This window comes from Miniopterus schreibersii (genome assembly GCF_964146895.1).
Source record: "Miniopterus schreibersii genome assembly, chromosome: 10".
Lineage (NCBI taxonomy): Eukaryota > Metazoa > Chordata > Mammalia > Chiroptera > Miniopteridae > Miniopterus > Miniopterus schreibersii.
In genome coordinates, this window is record NC_138110.1 from 72,000,863 (window position 1) to 72,013,321 (window position 12,459).

General features: G+C 39.6%; 1 protein-coding gene across 1 annotated transcript in view; it reads left to right on the forward strand.

The window, feature by feature from the left end:
• Positions 1 to 12,459, forward strand: part of MACROD2 (mono-ADP ribosylhydrolase 2) — a 1,375,516-nt gene that overhangs the window by 712,181 nt on the left and 650,876 nt on the right. The gene's annotated exons all lie outside the window — the stretch shown is intronic.

The window sequence follows — 12,459 nt, forward strand, 5'->3', positions numbered from 1 at the left end:
ATGACTTCGAGCACCCAATACGCCGCTAACCCCCCTGGTGTCTCACACCTCTCACCACTGGCCCCCTCTCCACGCTCCCGCCCCCCAAGCACGGAGCTCAGAGCCCTCCCGATGGCCTTCCCGAGCGCACACTGGCAGGTCCCTTGCCTTCCCCGTCAGCATCGCCTAGAGGACAACCCGGCGCCCTCAGGCCGGCCCTGCCCACCCCCCCCCCCCCCCCCCCCGTCCCCAGGCAGCGGGACGGGGGAGCGCGCAGCCTCTGTTCCAGCGGGCCCTCGGCCTGCTCGCGTCTCTCCACACTTCTCCAGTGAAGTCGCTGCCTGTCACCAGGACAGCCACGCGGCCCTTCTTCAACATTAAACTCAGCCCCCTTTGCTGGTTCTCAACTTTTCCCTGAGAAAATAGGAAAACAGACCCATCACGAGGGAGCGTGACCCTCTGACTGCTAAACCTAGCGGCCTGCCTGCGTCCTCACCTGCGCGTCCCCTCTGGGCCCCGTCCTCTCTCATCCCTGGGTTTGCTCCTGCCTCGTCCGATTTGTCTTTTCTCCTGACTCCAAAATCCCTCATCTTAAAAACAAAGCCAAACAGAGCAAAGAGGAGAAAAGCTCCTTTCCTCCCGTGCCTCACCTTCCGCCGCTCCCCCAAGCCTCCAGAGCAAAATTCCCCTCCAGACGCGTCTCTCTTAGCTCTCCAGGCCTCCAGGTCATTCTCTCCTGAGCTCAGCGGCCACTGCAGGACACGCTTGTTAGGGGACCGACGAGCCCCATCTTTCCAGGGCTAACGGGCGGCTCCCTGACCTTATCTGAGTGCGCACAGCAGCGGCATTGGGCAAACGGCCACCCTCCCTTTGGAAACACCTCGTTCCCTTGGCGTTGGGTGTTCCCCTGGTAATCCTTTACTATTACCCTGTTTTACTCCATTAGCCACTTCGCCTTGGCTTGTTTCTATTAAATACTAGAGCTCCGTCCTAGGACCTTTGTTTTATTTCTCTGCTTCTGGTTACTCCCTAAGTGATAGTAACCAGGCCCATAGCTTTCCGTATGATTTATGTTCTTAGGAATCCAACCCCTCCCTCTTCCCCATGTTCATACTCACGCATCTAACTTTTCAACTATTTATTGTGTACCTGGTTAAAAACATGTTTTTTAAAAATAAAATTTTGTGGCACATGAAAATTATATGAAATTCAAGTTTCAGTGTCCATAAAGTTTTATTGGAACACAACCACACTTACTTGTTTACATTTTGCCTATAGCTATTTTCTCATTATGGTGGCCTAGTTGAGTAGTTGTGACAGATGTTTATGGCCCGCAAAGCTGAAAATATTTACTATCTGGTCACTTACAGGAAAACATTTGCTGACCTTTGCCTTAAAGTAACACTCTCTCACTGCAGCCGAGGCCTAAATTTCTTCTTCCAACTAGTTTCAATAAAAGTCTCAAAACAATCTTCTGACCCTAAATCACAGGACTGTTTTTGAACCAATTCTCTGATCAAAGGGTTAGACCACAATCAGCTGGACAGCCCTGGGTCACATGCCCATCCCTGAAGCTGGGAAATGGGGAAAGCTTAACTCCTTCTGAATTATTTGGCCTGAACATGGAAGAGAGAGTTTTCCAAGGAAAACTGAGATGCTGTAACAGGAAGGGTGAGTGGAAACTTTGGTAGGAAAAACCAGCAGTTGACTTCTACGTGGATCCTCTTGCTCTTTTAAGGATGGCATATCCCAACATCCCGTGGTTTAGCCCTCTTGGGAATTAGAGCTTTCTGTTGAGAAGCCACACTCAGTTTACTAGAATATAATTCCTGATACCTCAAACCATCTGTGTCTTAGATAGGATCTGTGGTTTATTTAATCCGCGAACCCCAAACATAAAATTGTTTTTTGAAGCCAGTTATGCTACAGTGGGGCATATTCCAGAAGGTATGGAAAGGGAGGTCCTGTCTGGGGAAGTGCCCTCTGAGGATCTCCACAGATGCTCCTGAGCCATCTCATAGATGTTCTGGGCAGAAGCCAGGCTGCCGGCACCCCTCGCACACCCAGCCTTCTGGGCAGCAACAGGATAAGGTACTGTGGGTGTCATGCCTCATTCCAGCTCCTTTTTCTCATCGTGACAATTAAGGGCCACCCAGCCAGTGGGAGGTTATGTGCTGCAAGGCCCTCCTAGTTCATCAGGCAAACCGTGTTCCTTCGCGATATCAGAATTTGTGGAGAAGAGGGGAGAACTGATTTATGACCATTGTGTCTGTGTCGCCACGCAACTAAGGGATGCCATTGAAAGTCATTAAAAAAACCTTTCGTATGGTCAGGTGTATGTTTCAGGAGGCTCACTGATGGCAGTTTTGGAGGCTCTGTAGTAGTGAGAGAAAACACTATGGACTAGCAGGAAAGATAGAACTAAGAATAGAACTTGTTAATCTTTCTAATTTAAATAACTTCTTAGTTTCCCCTCCCTGGAGTCATGGAGAAACTCTTGAGCCAGTGAAATATTTCTTCATAGCAAAGTCAAATTGTAGGCATTTTTAAGAGAGAAGCTGAAGATGGAGCTGTTTTGGAAATCATAGCAACATCTCTCTAACGTGGAAGCTGTCATTTCCTTGTTGGTTAATTCTATTTGAGAAATTAATTTGAGAATTGGACTTCTACAATCTGTGATTCACTCTTTACAAAGCAGCAAAAATTTTAAATTTTGAGCTGCCCTGTGCTAGCATTTTCCCCTTTGAATAACAATTCCGACATTTCTTTTATAGTCACATCCTCGCATTGAGAATTCTCCATGATAGAGCAAATTGTCTACAATTCAAATGATATTTTCCATGTGACTAATAAAAGCTGACTGCCAAAGGGTGACAAACAGGGTTTTATAGTTATAAAACCGTTAACCGTAGGTGCAAAATCACGTCATGTCTGATGTCCCATTCAACTGTGGCGTAATCTGAAGCTTCGCTCACCCCGAGATCTCATTATTTGCATTTTCTGAGGTGTAGCCTAGCTCACATAGAGCCCAGTAGGCTGTGAAATATGTTATCATTTAAAAACAGAATGCCATCAATGAAAAACTGTCTCCTTTCTCAAAATGACTTCCAGCTCTCCCAACACGCTGCTCTGTGGGTGTCTGACAGAGGCCACAGCCAGTGGTCCTGTTCCCTGAGTGCCCCATGAGGGAACGGTAGCAGAAGAGCTTAAGGGCGAGGCTTTTGGGCATTTGGTCAATAAAAAGTTTGGTGTAGAAGCTATTTCATTTTCGTTGTAATCTTCCATGATGTCTAGTGTCATAAAAACAGTGGCCTCTCCTCTCCTCTCTCTTTCTCTCTCTCTCTCTCTCCCTCTCTCTCTCTCTCCCCTCCACACACACACGTGCATGCACTCACACACAGTTTTGTGGAATAAAGAAGATTCATACTTTTGGAGGAGACTTGACTTGGGGTGGTGAACACACAGTACAATATACAGATGATGTGCTATAGAACTGTACTCCTGAAACCTGTATAATTTTATTAACCAGTGTCACCCCAAACTAATTCAGTGACCGTGATTTTGATTCTCACTTCTGCCTGCATTTAGCCTGTTCACTCGAATGTGGGTGCTCCCACGGGTCTTGAATTTATGACGACAGGTGTAATATCTTATAGAGAACATGGACGATTTGAAATCGTGGAGTTGTTTTTTCATTGCCACGTGCTAGTTGATACTTTGGGGCAAAATTATAAGCTTCATTTTCCTCAATTTCATTATTATTGGTTTAATAATCTCACCTACTCTGCAGGCAATCGAGAGGATTAATAGAGATATTTTTGATTATATATAGCCTATATGAAGCCCTTTAAATGTAGCCATAATGGGACTTCCCTTTCTTCTTTCCTAGCGATGTCTGTCTCCTGGATTCCATACTTATCCGTGGGTATCAATAATGCAGAAGACAGCTAAAGAATTTTAATCTTTGGTAGTATAATTGTAGGGGAAAATCTATCAGTCATCTGTCTTTCTATTTATCATCTATTTTCTATCTATCATCAGTGAAATGCAGGCAGTCATTTCTACATTAAGAATATATATCTATTGGGCCTCCAGTCAATTAATAGAATTAAATTAATATTGGCAGGTTTATTGATGTCTCAAATAAGGAAGAAAATATTGACAGAAAAGAATAGCTGATGAGAAAGAGCAAATTGCCACTCCAAACATTAAAACTCTCTTCAAAGCTGCTCTGCCGACCATGGTATCAGCGCAGCAAGGCACGAATTAGTGCAGCCACGCAGAGAATTCAGAAATAAATCCAAGTTTACATGGGAATACAGCATGTAAATAAAGGCATTTCAACTAACTTGAACAAGGATGCTTTATTTAATAAATAGAATTGACAGAATCAGCAACTCATTTGAAAGACAGCAAAGCTATGTCCTGTTTCATATCACAGATGGATTGAATACCTAATTGTAAGTGGGTTAAATATCTAAACGTAAAGCATAAAAATGTAAAATCAAATAAAAAATTTGAATATTTAAATGACTTTGGGGCAAGGGAGGACTTCTTTTTTTTTTTTAAAAAAGCTAAAAGGATATTTATTGATCGCAATAAATAAGGCAATAGTCATCAACACTGTGGACTCCTTAAGTAAGACAACCTATAAAGAAAAGAATAAACATATTTGACTACTTAAAATTTAAAATGTGTATAGAAAAGATAACATAAACAAAATTAAGAGACAAGTGATAGGATAGGAAAATTATTTTTACATGTGCAGAGACAGTTCTTTCAGATTTATACTTCCAAAAATGAACCGAAAAATGAGAAAAGGACTTACCTAGATAATATGCAGAACAGTAAATTCAAAATGACCAATAGACATATAAAACATATGCTCCACTTCTACAGTAAACTGGCAAATGCAAATAAAGATGAAATTTATTTTACATTTATAGGTTGGGAAATAAATAAAATGTTAATTTCTTCCCATGATGGGTAGAATGTAGAGAAATGGACATTGCCATTCATTTTTTGAGAAAATTGGAATTGTTTTAAAAGTTTGCGAAGTAATTAAATTTTATTAGTAAAATTAAACAGTGCATGTTTCCATTAACACAGCACTCACATTTTGGAGAATTTATCCCATAAAAATCAGGTTGCAATACGTAAGAAGCAGTGTACAAAGGTGGCCTTTTTAGTATCATCTATAATGGCAATACCAGGAAATAATCAGTATATTCTTCAATAATAAAACGACTAAATCAATTATGACACATCCATTCTATGGACCATTATAAAGCTGTTTAAAACAGTGAATTAGATTAGCATCTGCTGAACCAAAGAATAGCCATTTAGAGACAGTCTGTTATTGAAAAGTATGAGGATTTAGTTCAGATTGGAAAAAAACTAAACCCTTTGCATGTGTATATCTGCATCTATGAACCTATAAACAAGGAGAGAAATGTGAGAGTGACTATCACCTATGTGGGGGGGCCTGGCCCTGGCGGACAGTTGATGGGGAAGATGATTAGCTCTTCATTAAATCTCTTTGAATTGTTTTACAAGTCACAAGAAGCATGTAATAAATTTGTAACTTAAAATTATTATGTTTTGATGTGTTAGATTTAATTTATTTTATTTTTAAAAATTTATTTTTATTGTTGGAAGTATTATAGATGTCCTGTTTTTCCCCCATTGACCCCCTCTCCCCACCCCACCCTCTCCCCAGGCCTCCACTGCACTACTTCTGTCCATGGGTTATGCATATATGCATTCAAGTGCTTTGGTTAATCTCTTTCCCCCTTCTCTCTGAGATTCACTAATCTGTTGCATGCTTCAATGTTCAGGGATCTGCTATTCTAAGACAAGTCAAATCATGAACAATCCTGTTTCCACATGCACAGAGCAGACCTGGAAGGACTCATGCCAAACTGCTAACTTAGACCTATTAGGAGAAAAGAAGTATTAGGGAATAAGGGAAGGGAGAGCTTGCACATAGTTCTTTATTAACGTGCATATATTTTACAAGGAATACTAATCCATGTATTACTCATGGCGAGTTAAAAATAAATACAAAGGTTTAATTTTTACACCCATACAACAGGGCAGTTTGTTTTCCCCTCCCATCAGTAGACAACAGTTATTGGCACAAACATTAACAATCGGAATAGCTGTGATTTGGTCGAGGAGGGTAATCAGGTATTAGTTTAAGATCCAATGCCTTGCAGGGATCTGCTATTCTAAGAAAATGTTGACTTAGAGTAGTTCCAGCCAGGAAATACAGGATGTAATCCACCGATTCTTGTGAAATTTAGCTGCATTATCTCTTAGTGCTCCTTGAAACCTTAACTCTAATTAAAGATCGTTTAGAGGTTTTTTAGCTAGAGGGATGGGTGAAAGGGTGTCTTTATCCCCACTTAGGCAGAGGAAAGGTTTTAAACTGGAAAGTGAGCAACTGATGATTGTCTTGCCAAGTGCAATTAAGAAAATCTAACAGCCCTGATTGTACCGAGTTCTGGAAGTAAAACCTGCTAAAGACTGAGATAGGGCTTCTCTGTAGCTAACACCATAAACTCAGCATGTCAAGTCTTTTTTTCTGATTCTAAGTCTTGAATAAGCTATAGCCTCTCGCATGAAGAGTAATATATTTTATGTCTGTGGCCCAAAGCAAAGAGGTCTCCTCTTCCCTCCCTCCCTCTGCATCATCTGGGACCTAGCCCCCTCTGCCCCTGAGACCTGCCATGTGGGAGGATCTCCCTTCTCAGCTGCTCACCAACTTCTTTCACTTCAAAGTTTGCAAGTAACAATTTCTCATTTTTTTCAAGGACATTGCTAGACCTAGAAAGCTTCAAGGGCTCAGCGAGGGAAGCCTTATGGCTAAGAGGCAGGAAGTGTCTGGGTTGAGGGAAGCTCTTACCTTCAGGGATTTAGGTGTTTTCTTGCAAACATGAACCATAGATTACTGAAAAATTATGTAGCCACATGAAATAGCAGTGCACCATGTATGTTAGAGGCATTCACAACCAACTATCAAGGGAGTGGTTTAGACAGTGTGTGCTTAGACTTTAGAGAGAGAGTAAACCCTAAGAGTCAGTATATTGAACTAGGAGATGGCATTTATGTACAAATTCTGTAAGATATATGTTGACCTGAAGCAGTAGACATGATATATGCACACAGCATCGCTTTAGATAGGCACACGTGCCTATGTGCACAGATATGTATGAAAGCCGGAATGAATTGTTCAGTAGTGGTGGTGATAGATTTGGTGTTAAGGATGAAAATTTCTGCTACACACTGGATGGATACAAACCAACCTTTGCATCCATGGCGCTCTTGTTTGATATGGTTTATCTTTCCCAGAGACAATGAGCATCTTACTGGATATTCAAGGAGCCGGTGCAACACAGTGAAATATTGTTTGCCCAGAGCCCTATCTCTTTCTCTGCTTCTTGAACTCCTTGCAAGAACAAAAGGTACACTCCAAACCCAATTGCTTGTAATTGGCCTATTTACGAGTCACATAAATGTGGTACATACACATTTACTCAAACTACAATCTTAAGAATTAAGTCCTACTGGAGAAAGAAGAGAGGTAGAATTAAATGCATGGGCGGGACCAAAATTGCCGTTCAAAGTTTCGTGATGAAGGAGAATATTCAGGAAAGCCAGAGGGTGCTCTTGGGAACTTAGAGAAATAGATTGGTCTCTGAGAGTCTAGAAGGAAGGTGGAAAAAGACCATAGAAGTGTCCTTGGAAGCCAGAAATGCAAAGCCTAAGAAAGCCGGTCAAGATTAGAGGAAATGCTTTTTATATCCCACCCATACACCTTTGGACCTTAAAATTATGGGACAAGTGGCTACTTCCACAAGGCATTGTGACTATTTCTTGGCCTCAGAGCTTTCTCTGACTGGAGTCTTCTCAGAGCCAGCAAAGCAATGCAGAAAGAAACAGCATTTAAAGAACTGACTCTCCCTCCCTGTCCCATCCCCACAGCTATAGTGTATTTTAACTAATGGAGTATAAATGCCCCAACTCTGTCCCTTTTTGAGTGATGTAACACTGGGTCCCAGAGCCTTAGCTTAACTGCCTCTCTGGGGTTCCTAGTGCAGTTGGCTGCAGTAAGTGCAGGACTAACATCGCCCACAAAGCCTGCCTCGTTTGCCTTCCCTTCCCAGTCGCAGGCTGCCCTTGCCACACTGGTGTCATCTGGGATCCCCTCCCCCACAAATCCAGCCACACCCGAGCCTTTGTACCAAATCTTACTTCGTGGGAATCCCAACCAAATGAGAATGTGTATACCAAAACTTGGAAAAATAAAAGCAAGTTTTATTATTTAAAAAAAATAAATATATAAAAGTAAATAACAGATATGCTCAGACCAGGGAGAGTTGAGATATAAATGAAAAGATAAATTTCTTTCCTTTAACGAAATCTCTTGAAAAGTGAGTTTAGGAAACATTGTCATTTACTGGTTTTCTGAGTTAGGGCTTTCTGAAAGGGGAAAGAAACATGACGAGTGTGTTTAAAAGTAAGCTTTTGGAAACTGGTGTTTTAAGCCGAAACGTGCTTCAGCTGCAGTAATGGGAACCCGGGTCGCTAAGAGATGCACGGCCGCTCCTCTGGGTTTCCTGCGGCCTCGCTCCGCGTGGAATTGGGTGGTCTCTTCCCAGAGCACTTGCGTTATGTGTCGAAATAATGAAAAAGCTGCTGAAACACAATATGCATTTAAAATCTAGTAATAAAGAAAGTAATATGGCTGAATAATGCCTGGGCAGATCAGTTTTGACACTGTATTTGCTTTGTGTCCAACTTTATCTGGCTATGCATTATTCACGGGTACTATGCACAGGGCTTTATTAAGTCTTAATCAAATGCGTTTTATCCTAAGTGTCAATTCAGTGCTTTGCCATTGTATTTATATACTTTTAAATACTGAGTTCTTTGTAACAAATGATAAATGCTCAGGCTGGAAGAGACTATCATGTTTCTGGGGCTTGGGAATGAGGTCATTATGTAGACACCCGGTGGTTTGACATCTACACTGAAGTCATCTGCAAACATGTTTTATTGCCCTTTCTTTTCTCTTCCTAATAAACTGAAATGTGAAAATGTTCATTTAGTTTTTTCTCCACCAACATGAAAACCAAGCAGGCATGTTCTGCTCATCCATCCAGGGCCTTTTCAAAGGTGTAGAGGGCACACATATAAGATATAGATTTAAATTTTTGATGGTAGATATTTATTTATGTTCATTTATATTTATATTTATTTTTGGACTAAATTTTCAAAAGTGACTAAGAACTCAACTGAAATAGGTTAAACATGAAGATTTATGTACAGACGGGCAAGGGATTGCAAACCCAGTTTCGAATATAAGTAATTAAGTGAGCTGTATATTTTGTAACTACAGCTGGGCCTTAGAAAGCCTCTTAGGTTTCCTTGATTTTCTAGGAAAGAAAATGATTTACAGTGTACACTATTAAACTGCATTAAGATCTTAGGTTTACCATTTTGATGATATTGGCCAGCTTTAACTTTTAAAATATTGCTGAAATCTAACTTTAAGTTGTTTGATAGTCTGGTTTTTTTATCAAAACAGCAGCGCAGATTTAGAGTACTATTTGTATTTGGAGAAAAAATTACAACTATTATAATCTTACAATATTAGTTTGAAGAAATTTGTTTATTCCATAAGTAAACAGGTCATTAAGACTAAAGTAGTTTATAATTTTTTGTTTTAAAAAATTACCACATTAAAAGAAATACAGGCTTTAAATGAGCATTGCACTGAGTTGGGCTGCCATCTCCCAGAGTGACTGCTGAGTGAGGCTGGGGTGTTCATGGCATTCGGTTCTACACATCAGAATGGCATTAGCCCCTCAGTAAACGCCACTAGTTGGATAAAGTTTTGTCGGCAGAAGTAATACTTAGACAATTAAATATATAATTAACACACACACGGGAAACACTAAGAATAAATTAGAAGCTTCTTTTACCTAATAACCCATAACTCACCCTGCCACATAAATGACAAGCAAATAATTATTTGTTAAAGCAAAAATAAAATAAAATTCCAACCATCTCCCAAAATAACCCCCAAAAGATTATTGCTTTTATGTATAATTTTATTTTAGAAATGATGATTTGTAAAAAGGAATCTCTGTTATACCTAGAAATCTTAATTGAAAGTTCAGGAATCCTAGAGGCATCTATGCAGAATGGATTCAGAGAGGCTGTGACCATTTTTTGTTTTTGTTTTTAATGATAACTTCTGGAAACCATTGATGATTGGTGCGTATGGGTCCTTTTCATTGCCATTTTAAGAAATCTTCCACATTTCACTTTGTCTTTTCCTTCTTTCTCACTTCTTTCCCTCAGTGAGTAATTATTCCCACTCTCATTATTACAGTGAGTTTTCGTCTTGTTTGTTTGGTTTTTCCATTAAATTAAATTAATTAATTAATTAATTTATTTATTTTTTAATATATCTTTATTGATTTCAGAGCGAGGAAGGGAGAGGGAGAAAAAGAAACATCAATGATGAGAAAGTCATTGATCAGCTGCCTCCTATATGCTCTTGACTGGAGATCGAGCCCGCAACCCGGGCATGTGCCCCGACAAGGAATCCAACTGTGATCTCCTGGATCCTAGGCTGATGCTCAACCACTGAGCTATTCCCGGCCAGGCTCCATTTTATTTATTTTATTTTATTTTACTTTTTTATTTTATTTTATTTTATTATTTTATATTATATTTTTTGGCCTATCTTGACCAAACAGTTTCACAACTCATAGGTAAGACTTGAGTAATTAAAATAGGGTTACAGTAACTTTTTTAGATTTTATTTGATAGAAAAATAAATGTTTATGCTTTTGAGGTTAGTATTACTTTTTTTAAAAGCCATATAGATAATTTTGGGAAATGCAGGATTAAATAAATTGAAATAGTCTTTCTTTATTACAGAAATTATCAGAACCTTTACTATTCTAATATGAGTTATAAACTTATAAGAGAGGAATATAGGATGGAGTGTTTCTCTACCTCTTTGCCCATGGAACCCCCTTTGGGTGGGGGTTGGGAGCAATAGCAAACATTTCTCTTACTTAGTGTGTGCCAGACACTGTTTTAAGTGCTTTATCTTATAAGGAAAAAAAAAAAAATCTTCTTTTACAGATGCAGAAATTAAGGCACAGAGAGAGGCTCAGTGCTTTGTTCTGTGTCAATAGTCCCCAAGGGCCAGGGCTAGGGGTCTGACCCCAGGCAGCTTGTCACTGCTCCACGCACTTACTTAGGCTTGTCACTAGGGTTTCTCTACTGGCCAAACCAATCTATTGGACATTTAGTTAATTGATATCTTTTAAGTCAAAATAAATTTGCATTAATTTTTTTATGCAAACTTAGCAATGCTAGATCAATCATTTCTCCTATACTTTAACCTGCAGCTGAAATCACAGAGCTTTATAAGTTACATTGATAATACCTTGAATGCAGAGCTGTATGGGTTACAATAATAACACCTTGACATATTTGTTGGTTTACACTGCATAATTTTTAATATAGGAAAACTATTCTTGATCTGATATTTTTCATACAATGTAATTAGTCAGTGGTGTTTATGGACCACTTATTATGAGCATGTATCACTTATAAGTCTCTGGGTAATGGACTCCATCAAGTTAGAAAAATAATGCATTAAGGGGAGAGGAAGGTTTTTCTTAAATGATTTTGGTACTTAAATATGTAAGGCTTTTTGTTAGTCTGTGCCAAAAGTTTAGGCTGAAGTTAAGTGTTAATCATCTAAAAAATAAACTTGAGCCCTAGCCTGTTTGGATCAGTGGTTAGAGTGTTGGCCTTCAGACTGAAGGGTCCTGGGTTCAATTCCGGCCAAGGGCACGGACCTCTGTTGCAGGCTTGATCCCTGGCCCCGGTCAGGGCCCGTGCCGGAGGCAACCAATCGATGTGTCTCTCACATCTCTCTCTCTCTCTGTCTCTCTCTCCCCGACCCCCTCCACTCTCTCTGAAAAGCAATGGAAAAAATATCCTTGGGTGAAGATTAAAAAAATAAAAAAATATAAATAATAAAAAGTAAATTTGAAACTTCTATAATTTTTCCCCATTTTGACCCCATAACTATTTTATTTTGGAAGTTTTTTTTTAATTGCCTAAATTTATATTATTTGGAAAAAAACAAAGATAAGGTAAAGGCCACTTACCTTGGGCTTTACAATTGTTCTCAATGTGTATTTTCAAATATTCTGTTTTCTTTGTTTTTAAACGGAAATAAAAAACAAAATTAAAACACAAAAAGATTTTTAAGATGCTACTTACAAGCATGACGCCTATTCTTCGTGTAAGGGTACTGATTCTGGTGTCTACGGAATTAATGTCAGGACATTGTGGTTCTGATTATAAATCTACAACAGGAAAGGCCAGGGAGGGAGAAATCCAGGTCAAGTTCCAGGTATTTTGCTGAGTTTGTGTGTGACC